This window comes from Canis lupus, chromosome 8, assembly GCF_003254725.2.
Source record: "Canis lupus dingo isolate Sandy chromosome 8, ASM325472v2, whole genome shotgun sequence".
NCBI classification, from domain to species: domain Eukaryota; kingdom Metazoa; phylum Chordata; class Mammalia; order Carnivora; family Canidae; genus Canis; species Canis lupus.
In genome coordinates this window covers 59,591,743-59,609,218 of record NC_064250.1, presented here as the reverse complement: position 1 = coordinate 59,609,218, position 17,476 = coordinate 59,591,743, and the positions used below count along the sequence as shown (strand labels likewise).

Here is a 17,476-nt window from a genome sequence, read left to right as displayed (position 1 = left end):
CTGGCATAGTGCACAGAACATGGTAGAAGCTCAAAAGACATTTGTTGGATAAACAGCCAACCAAAACCATCGTGTTGAGTAAGGAGCCTCTGTGGACTGTAGGAACAGAGGAAGAGAACCCAAATGTGGGGTGAGCTTGAGGGAAGGTTGGGCGGATTCAGTGTGAGAGGGAATCCTAGGGCACAGGGTAGCAGTCCAGACAAAAACGGCAAGTATATTGGAAGATTTCTGCATACAGAACACTGACTCCAAAGACAGCTTTTACCTGATTACCTCCATGGCCTTACATCAATCACAGGAGCCAGAGCAGTGTAAACACCTTAATATAAAACTATTCCAGGATTGGTGCTAGGGTATACCTGGCCATACGAATTTGAGATGGCACATAAGTCAACATCCATCCATTGCCTTTGTGGGAAATATTTTAAATTTTTAGTGAGTGGTTCTTAGAAATAAATTAAAAAATGCACTAAAAGAATCTAAAGCTATATACATATACACAAATATATATAATGTCTCTCATAAACTGTTTGAAAGAGTTGTGTTTAATAAATGAATTTTAAAGGTCATTAATTATTACATGGAATCACTTAAGATAAATAAGGATTTTTTCCTCACTTGGAACATGATAACATTAAAATATTTTCCAATAGAGCAATCTGTGTTATCTATAAACCACCTACATCAATGGCTGTTTTGAGTGATTTGCAAATACCTGAGGCAAAGAACCTGTAAGACTTCAGAAGATATAAGTTTGTTTTGAAATGAAGAGCCTTGGAGAACTCCACCATTCTGGAATGAACAGATTAGTTGCAAATGTTAAGAAATTTGCAAATGTTAAGAAATAAGAAATACATATAATGCTAACATAATTTCTGGGTGTACATTTCAGTATTTTAGGTAGGACATTAATGTATGCCTTAAAAGAACATTGTTCTAGGGATCCCTGGGTGGCTCAGCAGTTTGGCCTTTGGCCCCGGGTGCGATCCTGGAGTCCCAGGATCAAGTCCCGCATCGGGCTCCCAGCATGGGGCCTGCTCCTCCCTCTGCCTGCGTCTCTGCCTCCTTCTCTCTTTGTGTCTATCATGAATAAATCTTAAAAAAACAAAACAAAGCAAAAAAACATTGTTATTTACTTGTCAGATTCCAAAGGAAAAAGAAAAGTGATAGGTTGTCCCATTATTCGTATAAGTGAATACGAATCCAAAATAATTTCACCACCGAATTATTGTTGAGGGGAGGAAAGGGAAGAAACACCAGTGGTGATGGTAACAGACTAAGATTGCAGATTGCATCCATCTATCCATCCATCCATTTACCAACATTTATGGAGCCTCTTTGGTACGAGGTCCTGGGAGAGTGGCAGGGGATGGCAAAGCCATAGTCCCTGCCCTCACCGATCTCACATTGTACAGTTAGGCAGCCCTGCACAATGTTTCTCTGGGTGGTAAAATCCTGCAATCCCATTGGAGGAAGAGCAATAGTAGGACAGCATGTGATTTGGTTCAAAAGCACAGGGGGGCTAGGAATTCAGAGAGCATGAGGATCAGTGGGCACCATGGCAGTCAAAGCAGGGTTTCTACAAGAGGCATCATCTTAAAGAAAATAGATTAAGACTGGTTAGGGAGCAGGGGTGTGTGAATGGCTCCAAAGTGTAATTCTGTGTGAGAATATTTAAGATCAATCCATTTGTCTGAGCACATCACAAATAAATCCTTGCTAGGGATTACTTTGTTATAAGGCATTTCCTTTTAAGGGTGAAATGCCTTATAATGACTCAAATAAATCACAAATGCTAAGCCAAACTCAAAAGATGAACAGAAGAGAAGTGCCATTGGCCCCCAATTACAACAGGAATCGTAACTCCTTCTGATAGCCCACATGTGACTCAAGCACATGCAGTACCTTCGCTTCTCTTCCGTGTGTTTTCCCTCCCTCTAGTCTCATATCAAGCAGATCTTAGGTTCTGGCTTCATTTCCTCAAGGGAGGAACATAATGGCAAGAATATTCCCACCTCTTTGGTTCAAGAGCCAGGCCCACGAGAGGATTTCATTTGACAGAAGCACAGCGGCTTGGAGCACACTGATGGGAAAAGGACTTCCCCAAGTCAGAGGATATGGTCTTAGGTTGGGGACAGAGTCTGGGGTCCTTTGTACAGCCCCCTAAAGAGAAAGGACAGACAGCATGATGAGCATCATCCGAGAAGCCCTTGGGTAGCCCTGCCAGAGGGGCCAGGGGCACCGGAGGAAGCGATGCAGGAAAGCCCAGCCCAAACCACCAACCAGACTAGAATTTCCCTCACTACTTGAAAGGGTATTAGGTTGCTTTACAGAAAAAATAAAGAACTTCACCATTTCTTGCATACCTGAACTTTTTTTCTGTCTTAAATGACTTTTCTTGATTTGAACCTATAACATCTTGTTTCTTAGGCAGGAACAGAAGATCAGTTTTCTCCTTGATTTGTGAAAGATTCCTATTCTAGAAACACTTGGTTTGTGTCTGAGCAGTGCCTTCAACCGGACAATCTCTTTTTGAGGAAGGGATGGGTTGGTAGTTTCCTGTAACTAGAGACCAGGAACACCCTCAGCTGAACTACTTTTTATCTTCTTCCAGCCTCAGCAGTGAGGAGGTGGGGCCCAGCAGAGTTTATTTGCCTGAGGGAGTAGGAGGGATGAGGGCAGCAGTGGGGGTCCCTCCAGGGGGAGAGAGAGAGATCCAATCGGCCCCATGGCCAAACTAGGTCATAGGACTGAACTCCAGACTCGCCCAGGCCTGGCTACCCTCTGGGCACCCAGACACATACTCATGCCTGCCCCTGGGCTCTCTCCCTTCACTAGCTCAGCCCTGTGGGATCTGGGGTCCAAAATCAATTCTTGCCAATCTGAGGAAGGACTCCCCCCCCCCCCCCGGAAAATAGGCATGTGTGCATCTGAGAGGGGCCCACCTCCTCAGTCATCTCAGGAGCTCTTAGACGAAAGAACATGATCACGAAAAGCTGACTGCATATTCTCAACGGGGCTGGAGGATCACTGTGTGGTACAAACATGGTTTTGTCTCTCCCTGAGTTTTCCTTTTCCTTTTCCTCTGTCTACCTTCTGCATGCCCCCATCCCCACCTCAATTCAAGTAAAAGAAGGATGTGACTGCAAAGGAAGAAAAAGTAACCTAGCATTTCCCTGGCTATTTATTTTCTCAGAAGTCCGAATGCTTGGTGGATGGTGATGGAAAAATGAGAACTGGTAAAGGAGAAAAGATAGGGGATCCAGGCAAAAATGTCTTCCAGAAGCTAAGAGGTGAAATAATCTCCCTAGAGGAGAGATGCTCCTCAGAGCATCTGGAAGCAGGTAGAACCAGAGGCTCTTCTTCTCCTGGAGGGCAAGGATCCCACGAGGGTAATATTCTGCATGTCCTGGTGCAGAGTCAGGGCACATGAGCCAAAACTACTGGACAATGAGTATAGGAGATAAGGGAATCCCCACATAGATGATCCTGCCTAGTCTGAGGTACAGAGGCCTGCCAGGAAGCTAAAGGTAGTCTTGGATTTGGGGAAGGCCAGCCCTGAACAGGTGAGAGCTTTCAGAAAAATGATCTTAGCAACAATCAAAAGCAAGAAGAGGTAGCCTGAGGTTATAGAAGGACCTCAAAGGGACCTGAACTGAAGGGATTAGGGAGGGCCTTCCAATGGGAAGATAAGCGGGTCAGCTCGAGGAGACTGTTTTCTCCCTGGATGTCTATGGCAGCCCCTGTGCCATGCTCCACAAGAGGAAGAAAAGGTTGCTGGGACAGAGGAGGTTTTCCTAGAATGGCTTTTCCTAGGGTCCAACCAAATACTCAAGACAGCACAATGCATCCCCATATGGATGCCTGCAAAAGTGCACAGTGTGCTTGACTCTGGCCAGGGGATTTTTGGTTGCAAGGCCATACGTTGAAAATGCTAGGCTTCAACTCAGTACATCTCAAGACAGTGTCAGGGTGGAGGGGTCCATCAGTATGAAACTCATTGCCAAGGCCCAGCACTAGGCTGGATGCTGGATCTCAGCACAAACAGTTGCCATCTGTCGAAGGGGAGGTGAGCATCTAGAAACATCAGGGGTCTTCACCAAAGTTACAAAGCAGGTGTCCTGCCCCAAGTTCTTTCCTGGGGGGAAGTTTATTGGAGAGGATCAGCAGATAAAGGGAGCAGGAAAGTGTAAAATGAGAATCCTCGTTTAACAAAAATGATGTTCAGGCTTAACAGTGGTGAGGATCTCCCCCATTTCTGTATCTTTAAGCTCAGGATTCTGGGCCTTTTCTCTGACAAGAGACCCAGAAGAAGTCCCGAAGGCCATTAGAACAAAACAAGAGGTCATGACCTTTCACAAAAGATTTAAAAAAAAAAAAGAGGCTAGAATACTCCAGGGCTACCATATAGGAAGCTCTTAACTATGTGCTAGGTACATGCACACACAGTTAATGATTTTATTATTAATTAAATAGTTATGTACAATATTTAATACTAAGTGTTTCTGTCCTCTTATTCTATGTGGTTATCTGTACAGAAGAAGAGAATTGATTAAGTGGAAAAAATATACAACTCAGAATTTGACTAGTCCGTTTCTCTAGGGGGTATGATTTCTCCTTTCCAATTTATTTTCCATTTCTTTATGTTTTAACACTAAAAGAAACTAAAGAGTCTTTCAGTCATTCTTGGCTCGTCAGACTCATCGAGAAGGTTAAGCTTGACTGTCTCCTTTTTTTTACCATAACACAAATGCAAGTCCTGTTTGCTAAGGTGGGCAGACAACTGTAGTGATGCACCCAAGGTCACACCTTGAGGGAAGACAGGATTGGGACAGAAAATAGATACGTGCTCAGCTCTAGATTCCACATTCTTCTTATTGGCGCTTCCCTGCCATGAAGCGTCCAATCCAAACATGACAATTACATCACAGTAGAGGGAACAGGGAGGGGCTCCAGTAGATACCACTGCTTTGTCATCAATGGTACCAGATAGCCTAGGGTAACTCATCTCTCTCCAGAGTCACTTGGGGGAGTCTCTTAAGGCTGGGATTCTGACTTCCAGGAATCGAGGACTGTTCCTCCCCAGTGGCTGGAGGATGAGCAACCATCTGTGATTGGAGCCCCATCCAGAGCTCCCCTTCCCTTGTGTCTCAGTTAAAGCACAGTTACCCTCCAGGGTCGAGCAATAGCGATGCCTTGTAATGACTGTACCTGAATATTAACAGCACCCACCCCCCCAGCCCCATCCAGCTCAGTGAAAAGATAAGTCAGAGCTCGATATAAGTTATAGGCTGTCCATCCGTAATATCACTAGGGAAAGCCAGAGAGTTCACCACCTATCAGGGAATGTGGTAGGCTGTCCAGGTTACATATGAGGTACGAGTGTGTAGTGGAAAATACAAGGTAGTGTCTTCACCTTCCTCTTTTTCTGTCTCCCTCTCTTGTTCCCTGAGTCCCATCCTCCTTGAAGCAGTTATGAACGGGGGGAGGGGGGGGGAGGGAGTCTATTGGAGGGATGTGGGTGGGCTTCATCCTTATGGGGACTTTTTGGAATCCTTCCCCTAGGCTACACCTGCTCTCCTCCTCATCCTGGATGGTTTCTCTTCACCAGATGTGGCTCCTGGGGAGGAGGATGGAGGGCACTGGCCATTACCCCACCTCTACCTTCTGCCCAGTTCTCCTTGCCTGCAGAGTCTGCTAAAGCTGGGCAACTGGCCTTCAGCAAGAAGTTCCTCCTGCAGTTTGGGGGGTTTGGTTGTAGGCCATGCTGTTGTTTCTATCCATGTTTCCTATGGACCCTTTCATGTCTTACAGGATTCTATTCAAAAATATCTCTTGGCATTTAGAAGTCATTTCTCACATTGGAAGACCCCACTTCCTCCTGGCTTTAGGAGGCCAGGAAAGCTGGTGTGGGGAATGTTTGGGAGTAGGGTATATTAATAGTATTTGTGTGCCTTGGAGTAGTTTCTGTGCTTTGCAAAAGTTTACAGTTTTGTTTTTTTTTAAAAGGTCCATCCCATGAACTTCACGGGGTCTGGGAGGGTAGGTGGTGGTGGTAGTGCATCAATGGGCAAGGTATGGGACGAGACTCCAGACCCAAGCAGACAGAGCCTGTGCCTTTCTTTAGGCAGGGCGGTGACAAGCAGTGACTTTGCAGCCCATTGCCCTGTGGAGCACAGCAGCAGTATCCAGGGGCCCCATTTCCTGGGGCCATGTGGGCCAGGAAAACCTTCCCGGCCAGTCACAGGATAGTTACTACAAAAAGTGGCTTGCCTCTTCTTGCCATCATTTCTCCCTTCATTGCTGCCAAATGGGAGGCTCCTCTCTGTTCTGCCCAGAGCCCTGCATCATGGGGACAGGTTTCTGCCACCACCCCCACTTCGGAGGATGCCTTCATGCGGTCCAGATCATCATTTCTCTCTCTCTTTTTTTAAAGATTTTATTTATTCATGAGAGACAGAGAGAGAGAGGCAGAGACACAGGCAGAGGGAGAAGCAGGCTCCTGGCAGGGAGCCCGATGCGGGACTCGACCCTGGGTCTCCAGGATCATGACCTAGGCTGAAGGCAGCGCTAAACCGCTGAGCCACCCGGGCTGCCCTCATCATTCCTCTTTACTCCCAAACTCTTTTCCAGGAGTCATCTTAGTCCAGTTGTTCTGAGTGTGACGAAACTCCAGGGAGAGATCGCCTATTACCCAGAGGGTGAAGATGGCAGCAAGAGCCACAAAGCAGTATTTCTCTGGCCCTGCCTGCAGCTGCCCGGGGAAGTCCCCTGCCCTGAGTTTCTCTCACATCTGCATCTCAGAAGTCCCCCCTCCCCCCTGACTCTGTCATGCAGTACTCATCATTTCCTCTTCGGCTGCTGGGCTGTGTGAGGGCTCTGGGCTGCTGCCAACAATCAAACTGGCAGGCAGGCCATGGAAGATGCTAGAAGGTCCTGGGGCTGGCCCTTAACTATGTATATCCAAGAGAGGGTCCTGGGAGGTGCTTGTGCCAAAGGCACTGAAACCATGTCTATCAAGCCCGCTGCTGTCCACACGAGCTTGAATAACTAGGGTGGAGTCACATATGTTGTGTGTATATCAGCAGGGCCCAGGGATGGATGTGTTTCTTCTTTTATGTAATGGTAACTGTCTTTCTCTGGAACTTCAATCTTCACTTTCTTTTCATAGGTTGGACCTTGTAAGAACCCAGGGGAGGAGAATGCCCACCCTTCCCTAGGACAGGGAGAAGGGATATGGGGACCTAGTTCCAGTGCCCCTTACTGGGAAGGAAGGGAATGAGTCGGTGGGTCTGAATCATGATCCCAATTAGAGGCTTACTGCCATTTCTCCAAACCATATTCAAAGATAGCTGCCAATAGAGGGGTAGAGAATCTCGAAGTCACTTATTCCAACGTTCCATACAGAGCCTACGTTCTCACTACAGTAATCCTGAGAGATGGCCCTCCAGCTGCTAGTTGTACGTCTCCAACGAGTTGGGAGGGATCCAGAAGGCAATACAACATTCCTGATGTGGCACCCGTACTTGTACATCAGGCTCTCCTTGGTTTTCTTGAAACAGAAATCACTGTCTCCCAACACACCCTGAGTCCCTAGAAATAGATTTCAGGGACATCTCCTTGCCTTTTGATGCCCCCAGCTGACTCAGACCCATCTCTGGCAGTTGACACTTTCTGGTGGCACGATGTCCAGGCTTCCAGCATATGGGAGCTGGCATGCCACTAAAGTGACAAAGGGGAGTAAGACAGAAACAAGATACGAGGAGAAAAAGGCACAAAATATGCACCTACCAAGGGGCTGGAGGGAAGAATTAACAAACAAGAGTGGCTTCAAACTTTGTTTTCCATCTTCTAAAGGACATCTGGGGTTCAGGTGTGGAGAGAAGATGATCACTCATTCATCCCTTCACCCGACAAACATTTATTGAATGCCTACTGTGTGTGGGACATGGTGCTCAAAGGCGGGGGATCCAGTGATGGATCTGCCCAGAGGACCTTGTTATCTTGTTGAGGGTGAAATCCATGAAGCCGACAAACATCATAGAATGTGGCCAGTGCAATGACAGTGGCATGCCCAGGGTGGGGGTTCCCAGCCACCACCTAGCAGTGGAAATGAGCAAGGAGGGGTCATGGCAGACTTTGGGAAGAGGTCTGAGTAGCAGTTGGCCTGGGAAGGTGAGGGCTCCCAGCAGAACTGAGAGCAAAAGTGCAGAAAAGCTTGGGTTGGGATGAGCCACAGGGTTGCTGTTAGAATGGAAAGACCAAAATGGGAATGTGGAGGGGCCAGGCCCATGATGGACCTCAAGTACCATGTTGAGAGCCTTGGACTTTATCCTCCAGGCTGTGGGGGAGCATGGCGGGTCTATGAGGAAGGATGAGGCCCGAAAAACAAATTCAGTTACAACCTTGTCTAGGAACACAAACCTGCATGAAGGAAGAGCACCATGGATTTAGAAGGTGCTTCCAGTCCTTTCAGGCAGGGAAAGAAAGTATTCGCACATCTGAGCATCTTGTTAAAGGGACTTCATCATCCAGCTAGAAAACAGCGGCCATGAGATCCGAATCAAGTTATTTAAGAACTTTGATTCAGCGTCTTCTCCTTTCTCAAAAATGAATTTAACACAATTTTCTGTTGTTGTTGTTGTTGTTGTTTAAATCTGTGGACTTGAGATGGGGGCTATTGTCCCTTTCAGTTCTGATTTCATCTGTATCTGCATATATGTCCTTCCTTCTCTTCCACCTTTTCCTGCCTGCCTTCCTTTCTCCTGTGTCCCTCTCTCCATTCTTCCCTGTTTCCCTCCCCACTTCCCTCCCTCTCTCCCCCCATTTCCCTTCCTTCTTTATGAACTGCCCACTAATAAACTCAGGCAAAAACTCACTAGGAATTCTTCCTACTGTGGCCTGCATGCCTCTACTTAAGGCACAGAGCAGTTTCCCTAAATCATTCATCCTTAGATGAGGCCAACCAGGCTGAGCTCCATTGGTAAAAAGAGAAGAGAGGGAGTGGAGTGGAAATATGCCTCAAGTTGAGAACTAGCCCTCCTCTTCATAGAATTATGTTATGGAGGGCTCCAGTGTGGGGCAAATATGGATCAGAGTTTTGTGGTGTAGACCATTAATCAAAAGGTAATTGGAGGAAGACTCTCAAACTTGGCTCATCTCGCAACACAATGTCTGCTTCCATCAATCAGCAGAATGGTCTTTCTTGGAGAAAACATTGGTTTCATTAGCAATACAGAGATCTGGGGGTGGGGTTGGAACAGTGAGGCTGCTTTCCAAGGTCAAGCTTTCACTCCTACTTTTATCTTCCAACTTGCAATTTCATTCTTGTCTATTTTGTCAGGGCCAAGAATGAGTGGTCATAGGGATTTGCCAGCCACAGAAGATCCTAAAAGGCAGAGTCCCATAATGTCAGAGCTGGAAAGGGCCTTAGAGATGAAGATGAGCTTCATAGTCATTCAAGATGCTTTTAGGGAATACCTGTTTGCCAGGCTTTGTGCTAGCTTATAGTCCTGGCACTCAAGGGAATAAAGATTAGAGCACACTGTTCTCTGTTCCCCTCCTGAGGATTTCCCTTTTTGTCTTGGCCACTATGGACCTTTTGAACCTCTTTTCCATTGAGCTGAGCCCCCCTGAATTTTTCAGAAATTCTACCATATTTTCTGGATCTTAAATCCAGATCTTTAGCTGTCTACGTGAGACAGGTCTTCTGCTCATTTAAAATTGTTTCATCTGTGTCTGTATATAGGTTTTCCAGTTGTCTTTCCCTCTCTCCCTCCCTCCCTCTCTTCTTCCCTCCCTCCCTCCCATATTCATTGGCTGCTTACTATGTGCCAGGTTTGGGCACTGAGATAATTGAAGTGGCTTATAATCAAGTGGGAAATGAACAAGAAAATGAGTAGTGATTATGGAAGAAGAGTCATGTGTTCATTGGAATGTGAAAGCAATCAAAGTCTGAAGCCCCCCAAAGTCTCCTCCCCCCAGATTTGAGGGTGGTGGTAGTACCTTGCCTTCATGAAGGTTCCATTCAGTTAAACTGTCCTTTGGCCTGTTCCTCTTAACACTTGCATCCCTTCAGAGACACAGCCAGACAGTACTGGCTTCTCTCCTTGTGTGTCTGAAGGTACCTTAAATCTCAAGGTTAAGAATAATTGGGTTGTATGGAGAAAGGGACATTGGGTCATGGGAAGGCACTGGGCAATATTCTACCAAGTTTTTGAATTTATTAGGTTTTGTGATATTTTTTCTTCTTTCTATTCATATTCATAGCCAGAAGCTTGTCAGACTTCTCATTTTCCCTTCTCTCCACCTTGCAATTTCTCTTCTCTCCAGGATCCTTCTTTTATTTCTCTCATGCCTTAGGGACAATGACTTTGGAGAGAGTGGTTTAGGCTTCAGTCTTGACTTTGGCACTTACTAGCTTTGTGATCTTGGGCAAATTAACCTTGTTTGGCATGTATTTCCTCTTCTTTAAAACAGGAATGAGAATACCTCACCAGATTATTGTGAGCTTAAATTGACTATTATATGCAAATCCCTTGTACTTGCTGACACCTGTAAGCACTCAATAAATACTAGGTTTTCTTCCTTAGAGACACAGCTTATTTCCAAAGTAAAGGCTTGCACTTGTGCCCTCAATAATCCCATTCTTTCTGGATTTTCCCATTCTTTCCTCCTCTCTCTTGCATCTTCAACCTTTCTAACTTCTTGAGACCCTTTTCTATATGAAGGCACCCAGACTTAGTGGTTACCTTCTTGTGACTTGGAAGTTGTGGGAAAGGATCAGTCGGGCAATGAAATACCTGTACATTCTTTAGAAAACTTGGACCCAGAGATGGTTAGAAAAGGACTTGATTGCTCTGGGTCCATTTGCCCATCCATGAGATAAGGCCATGAGTGTGGGTAAGAGCCTTCCACTGGAACATGTGGAACAAGAAGAGGAGAACCTTAGGGCATGCCAAAGGAAGAAGCAAAACTGGCAGAAGTTAGTAAAGCAGGAGTGGGGGGAGAGAAACAGAAGAGTGGGATCACAGAAACCAGAGCCAGGGCTAGAAGAGGGTGAGGGATTTTTGAGAAAGAAGGAGTAAAGCATTCATGTAAGATAGGGTCTGAAAAGTATCCACTGAGCCTGGGACTGTCATTTAGGAGGTGACCTATAACCTTTGCCAGAACATTTTCAGTAGTGAGGGAGAGTGAGGAGCTTGGATGTAGTGAGCTAATAAAGGAGGCAGTGAAGGAGGCAATAGAGTTGATTTCTTTGGCAAACTTGGCAGGGAATCTGAAGCAATTGCACAAGAAGATGGAAGATCAGTGGAAACTGCTTTTTCCACAGGTATGGATGGTAGCCCTGTGGCACATTTTAAAGCTGAACAAAGGGAACCTGAGGAGAAGGGTTGAGCAGAGGAGAGAGGAAGCACTGGGGGCAGACAGGGGCTTGAGCCAGAAAGAGGGGAGAGAGAGGCTGGATGTCGAGCATTGGTGAGGGATTGCTTCAAACATGAGAATGGATTACATTCTCCGAAGGAAATGAAATGAAGGTGGACACATGTTTGGACACATTCATAGGTACGGGGGGTCTTGCCTGACCTTTTTGAGGGCTGTATTTTCCTCTGTGAAGTAGGATGCAAGACCATCTGCTGAGGGCAGGGAATTGGAGATGCAATGGGGGATTTGGTAAGAGTGGTGAAGTTTGGAATAGCCGTGGTAGGATTTGAAAAGGTTGTTATGGGACACTGAAGTCCCAGGAAAAGCTGCAGACCCTGCGTGGTGACTTCTCAAGCAGTGCTCAGCAGCACAGGGGTTGAGGCATAGAAGGGGGAGAATGTTTGGACAGATCCAAGGTTGGCAATAGGGCAGATGGTCCTGGAAGAGAAGGGGCTAGGACATTGAGGATGTTGGGAGGGGTGGGGAAGGATTCACTATGAGTCTCACTATAAATCTTTCCAGAACTGGAAGAGAAGCCACAAAGAGGGGTTTGGCTGGGAGGGAAGAGGGGAGTACAGGATCAATGAGACTGAAGAGCTGGTATAAGGCCAGGGAAGAATTAAGAGTTGGATGGAGAGTGGGAGATGTTCGCCAGGACTTGGGATTTAACATTTCGAAGATGGTGCTATTTTTGGGGTTGGCAAGGTCCACACAGAAGCTCTGACTGTTGGAGAGGTAGAGTTCAGACTTTCCAGGTCTTTATTGAGCTTGCTTATTGTTCAAGCCAGTACTTAACTATACTTGTTTGCATCTTGAAGGAGAAATCCACTTGCCCAAGAAATCTTTTGTAGTGGAGAGTCAGGGTATCCAAAATGCTTTCCCTTCACATTCAGGGATTCTGAGGATGAGTCCCTTTGTCTTTCTCTCTTCTCTTCCTATTATAATACTGACAAAATTTTTAAAAATGTTTACCCTGACAATTAAAGGAAGTTACAGACATTGCATACGTGAGAATACTTTCATTTACCTTAATTCTTAGATTCTTTCCCAGCTGGGCAGGTCCAAGTTTTGGCTTCTGGCTATTGTTGTCTAGGACAATACAGAGAATATCCTTTAAGTGCAAGCACAATCTTTCACATGGGTGCCAGAGGTTGGCTTCTTACCTGCCAGAGTTGCTGTGTGGTTTGCCCCCATCCTGTCCCTGGGACAGTGATTCATAGCTGGGTTCTCAGGTTTGGCACCTCTTTCAGGGGATCTGCTGTTTCCTGCAAGCAGTCCCTGCAGAGGAAGTATGCATTTTTGTTCACATTTCCCCTTTTGGCCTTTTGCTCTTTCCCTGAAGCTTGCAAATTGGGAAGGCAGAGGAATTGTAAATGAGTTCTGAATCTGGGTCAAGCAGAATCCAAATCCAGACACCATGGAGCTTCTGTGATTCTTCCATAAATAACTTTCCCTTCCTAGCATGGTAGGACGTTCCCTCAACTCAGAGTTGGACAAGTCATGTGGGCCTCAGAGTCCTCTGTGACCTGAGAGTATGGGTGTATGATTCCTTGTATCCTTGATGAACTATGGTATAGGGATATCTGAGCACACCAATATACTTTTATCCATCTCATGTAAGGGGAAATCACAGAGGAGTGGGCATCTTTGATAGACTCAAGAGCAGGTACAGATGCTTCACGAAGAAGGCAGTAAATGTATCCTCCCCAGGCATCCTTAGTTCATGTGTGTCCTGTAATCATAAAACATTGGAAATTAGGAATGAAGGAGTCTCATTACTGTGACCTGTTGAATGAATCTGCTCTGTGGCTCATGTGTTTATACAGTTGCATTTCTAGTGTTGAATGCAGAGAGGGCCTAGTTACTGGTTTTCTGATGGCTTCAGCCAGTGACAATCACCTACGGAGGCACCAGAAAAATGATCTCCTTTTCATCTGAAAAATCCTTCCCCCTTTTCTCAACATTTTATATTCCAAGATAAAATAGTTTAGAAAAATCAACCCCTCTGTTTCAGTTTTGTTCTGTTTCTGGAGTTGTTTTGGTGTCTGTTTTTTTCTTTTTCCTTTTTCTTTTTCTTCTTTTTTTTTTTTGGCTTCAGTAGGGTAAGCATATGGTAATCAGCTTTTTTCATCCTTTTAGCTTCTGGAAGGACCTTGAATATGTCTTCTCCTATATGTCACTTTATGTCTCTCCTGTGCTGTCCCCTCCCTTTTTTGTCCACATTTTGCTGAATGTCCAGGGCACAAAAAGTACTGGAATTCCTTCATGATATGCCCTGCTCAGGGTTAAGTTCTTTACCACCACATTAAATTTCACTTACCTTGGATCACCATGAGGCAAAACTGATTTTAGTGAATTTTTTCAACCAATGGGATACAGAAGATGCCAGAGCCAGAAAAGTCAAGGTTCTTGCTACCCAAAATATGGACCATGGTCTGGTCACATTGTGAACATCATGTAGGAGTTCCTTAGAAATTCCAGATCACAGGTCCCAGCCCAGACTAAAGGATCTGCATTTTACGAAGGTCCCCAGGCGATTATACATATGTTAAAGTTTAGAAAGCCCTAAAATGGCATGGTAAGAGAAGCTCATTGGCTCAAATAGTGTTTTTCACCCAATCTGATTTACGACTACCAGGGTTAGAATACCTCAGAGGCTGTTGGCCTTTGTTTTTTGTTTTTTAGTTCAGAGGGAGAGAAATGGAGACTATTGGGAATCTCTTGAAGGACAAAGGAAAAGAATCTTGGAGATACTGACATTGTGGGAATTTGTCCCACCTGCTTGGTGTCCCAGTCTGCCATCTTGCTGCCAATGTTTTGTGAACTTGGATGGCACTCCATTCCAAGAAAAGAAAATGTGTAGGTAGGAAACATCTATGGCAGCTTTAGTTTCTATCCTGATTTATAGATGCTGAATGCAGCCTAATAATGGTAATTACCAATGGGTTTTCAGGATGAGGAGGAGAAACCTGTTTTGATAAGTCTTATTAATTACATGTTAGCTATTCATTTTGGATGGCAGAGTTAGGGAAGCCATTCAGAGAAATAATATTAGTGTGTTTTTTGGCATTATGGCTGCAGGCAGGACATTATCTATCTATGGTGGTCTACTGAGGGCTTGGGGAAGTGGTGATCTGGGATAGATACCACTCTGCTTTTCAGCAAGAAACTCTGCTTCTCTTCTGTGTTGCATGGTGGTGTGCTGAGATGCATTAATTGTAACTGCTTATGATTCAGAAGGTGAGGACACAAGCGATCCATCTTCTAAATGAAACCCACATCACTCTGGCAGCCATAAACTCAGACAGTCCTTGTTGGTGACTAAGTGTCTGGGGGCATGTGAGAGCATACAAACACCTTGGATTGAATATTTGAAATTACTATTTGTCTTATTTTCAAAACATCCATGTTCATTTTATGGGGATCCATCACTCCCCTTCCCACTCCCCACTCTAGCTCGATGAGTTTAATCACTTGCAGAAATACCTGCATTAATATGTGGGATACTGCCCACATTGCTGGTAGTGGAGGACTGGTAACAGGTCTAAATTAACCAGGAACTTCTTTTATCGCTTTCTATCGCCAAATTGCTTACAAAGAGAAGGACAAAGGGGGTGGGGGTGACTGGGTGACGGGCACTGAGGTGGGCACTTGACGGGATGAGCACTGGATGTTATTCTGTATGTTGGCAAATTGAACACCAATAAAAAATTTTTAAAATAAAATTTTAAAAAAATATAGCATTTCTAAAAGGTGTCAGCACCATCTCACTGCTGTTCGCATTGGCAACTTCCTACTGCTAGAGGATGTAGAGCATACTTTTGTAAGCTTGCTTATTACCTGTGTATCATCTTTTTCCAGGTGTATGCTCAGATAGTCACCCTTTGTTAATTATCTGTGTTCTTATTAAGTTACAAGGGTTTTTTGGTGGAGATTAAATAAAAAATAGTTTGAATGTCAAAAAAAAAAAAAAGGGGAAGGACAAAAGACTCAGGAATCTCCACTAATCAAAACTATAATCCTTAGGTCTTATCTTATCCCACATACTTACACAGTTTCAAAAAAATCACAGTTCTTTTGTTACTTTAAAAGTACATGCTCAGTATTGAATTTGAGTAGTTATCAGGGGAAGAAAAGCAAGAAAAATCCATCTGCAGTCATGTCTATGCAGAAATAACAATATATTTTGGTTTATATTTAGCTTCTCCTCCTCCCAGATTTATCTATAAATGTATATAAATGCATGTAATACTTAGTGTTCTAATAAAAATGTTACCATACTACCCTCTTGCCTGCTTTTGTATTTAGCAATGCATTATATTTTCTCACATTAATACCTCTTTCTATGATGTTTAATGGCTGCACCCTATGCAGTTTAGATTCTCCAGGAAATGGGGATAACAGCAGGTATTGGTCTAACTGAAATAGGGAACAAGAAGCGAAAAGGCTGTTAGTTCCAGGAGCATTGAATTTCACTAAATTCATTTCGACTGATAAATCATATGACTGAATGGCAATTTGGTTTCTTGTTTTTATATCTTGTTATGACTACATATGTAAAGTTGCACACACTTGACTCCATCTATCATTTTTGGAAATGATTTGGGCCTCCAGACGTTTTCTTGTTCCCAAGATTCTCAGATGTCTCAACCTCCATCTGCTCTCCATCTGCTTCTTGAAGTACCTGATGGCTGCATATGCAAAGCCTAAATTACGTAAATTGGTACGGAGTAGGGAGATGAACTAGCCAGGGAGAAAAAGAACTAGTTCTTCTTTATCTTGGTTTGTAGAAATGGGTTGCCCTTTTCTTGTTGCCTGAATTTATTTTGGATGACAGTCTATAGGTGATTCTGAAAGTTTGGGACTTTACGACAGTTAAGATATAAGACACTCTCCCTGAGTGTAGTTGATATCATGACTCTGCCTAACTGAATATGAACGTGGCTGCTAATTTCCCATTGGGGGATCTTCAAAGTACTTGGCCATACACATCATGACCCCACCCCGTCCACTCTTATTTCATGGTGCTTGCCTACAATAATCTTACAAACCATGGGTCCATTCACTTCTGGGAGACTAACTCCTCTGGCTCTGCAGAAATCCTTGGCAGACTTCCTCTTCCATTAGGACCCTCCTTCTTTTTTCTTCCCCCCTCCTAAAACCCACCTGTCCTTACTCAAGACTCAGATCCCCCATGTAGTCCTACAGCCTTCCAGACTTTCACGAAGCTTACCTCCACAAATGGGCACCCCCCAGCTAGTATTCCTTTTAGGCATTAGTTGTTTTATTATGTGTTTATCTGTACATACTTGGTTATATGTCTATGAGAAGCAGCAACCTTTTTCCATGTACAAGTCAGATTTCCCCTAAGTGGACAAAAAAGTTTTAGGATATATTTCTTTTGCTTTTATTTCATAGAAGCCACCTAAAAACTTCACAAATCACATTAACCTCATAAAGACAAGAATGGATTCTAAACATTTTGATTCAGCCATGATTGACCACAAAATGAATTAGGGTCTCTCTGTTTTCTTATGTCCTCAGAAAGACTTGTACCCTTCGCTTCAACTGTAGGGTCCAATCATAATGAAAATGGATGCATGTGGGCAAGTGGAGAGAGAATAACACACAAAACACAGAAATAATGTGAGTTGGTGAAGGAAGAATCCAGATGATTGAGAAACCGTGGGGCTGAAAGCAAAAGTCTGCCCCTCTCCATTCCCTCCCACCGTCCTCTTTCTCCTTAGGTTTTCTATACGGTTTTTGTATCTACTTCAGCAGTGCATAATTTTACATGCATCTTAAATTTTAGTCGATGCCTTCAGGGACAATTTGTGTAAAGGGAAATTTGCCCATGGGTATTCCATAACCCAGAGAAACTCTGGAGAGCTAAACTGTAAGATGTTAACAAGCAGGGTCATGCTATTTATTTCCTGGTGTTCCCAATCATGCTGGGTGCTAAGTCCTTATGCGGAGTAACTGCCCAATGTAATGGACTGAAGCCTCTGAAATGATAGGGCAGGAAGGTCTCTGTTTCCATCAAGCCGACTGT

The 17,476-nt window shown here is 44.5% G+C and overlaps 1 long non-coding RNA gene across 1 annotated transcript in view; it reads left to right on the top strand.

Annotated features, from left to right (window-relative positions):
• The first annotated feature begins 9,842 nt into the window (after positions 1 to 9,842).
• The window catches only part of LOC112657421 (uncharacterized), a 29,021-nt gene continuing 21,387 nt past the window's right edge, over positions 9,843 to 17,476 (top strand). The window contains exon 1 of the long non-coding RNA XR_007412484.1: positions 9,843 to 17,070. This is a non-coding gene — a long non-coding RNA (uncharacterized LOC112657421). The remainder of the gene's footprint in view (positions 17,071 to 17,476) is intronic.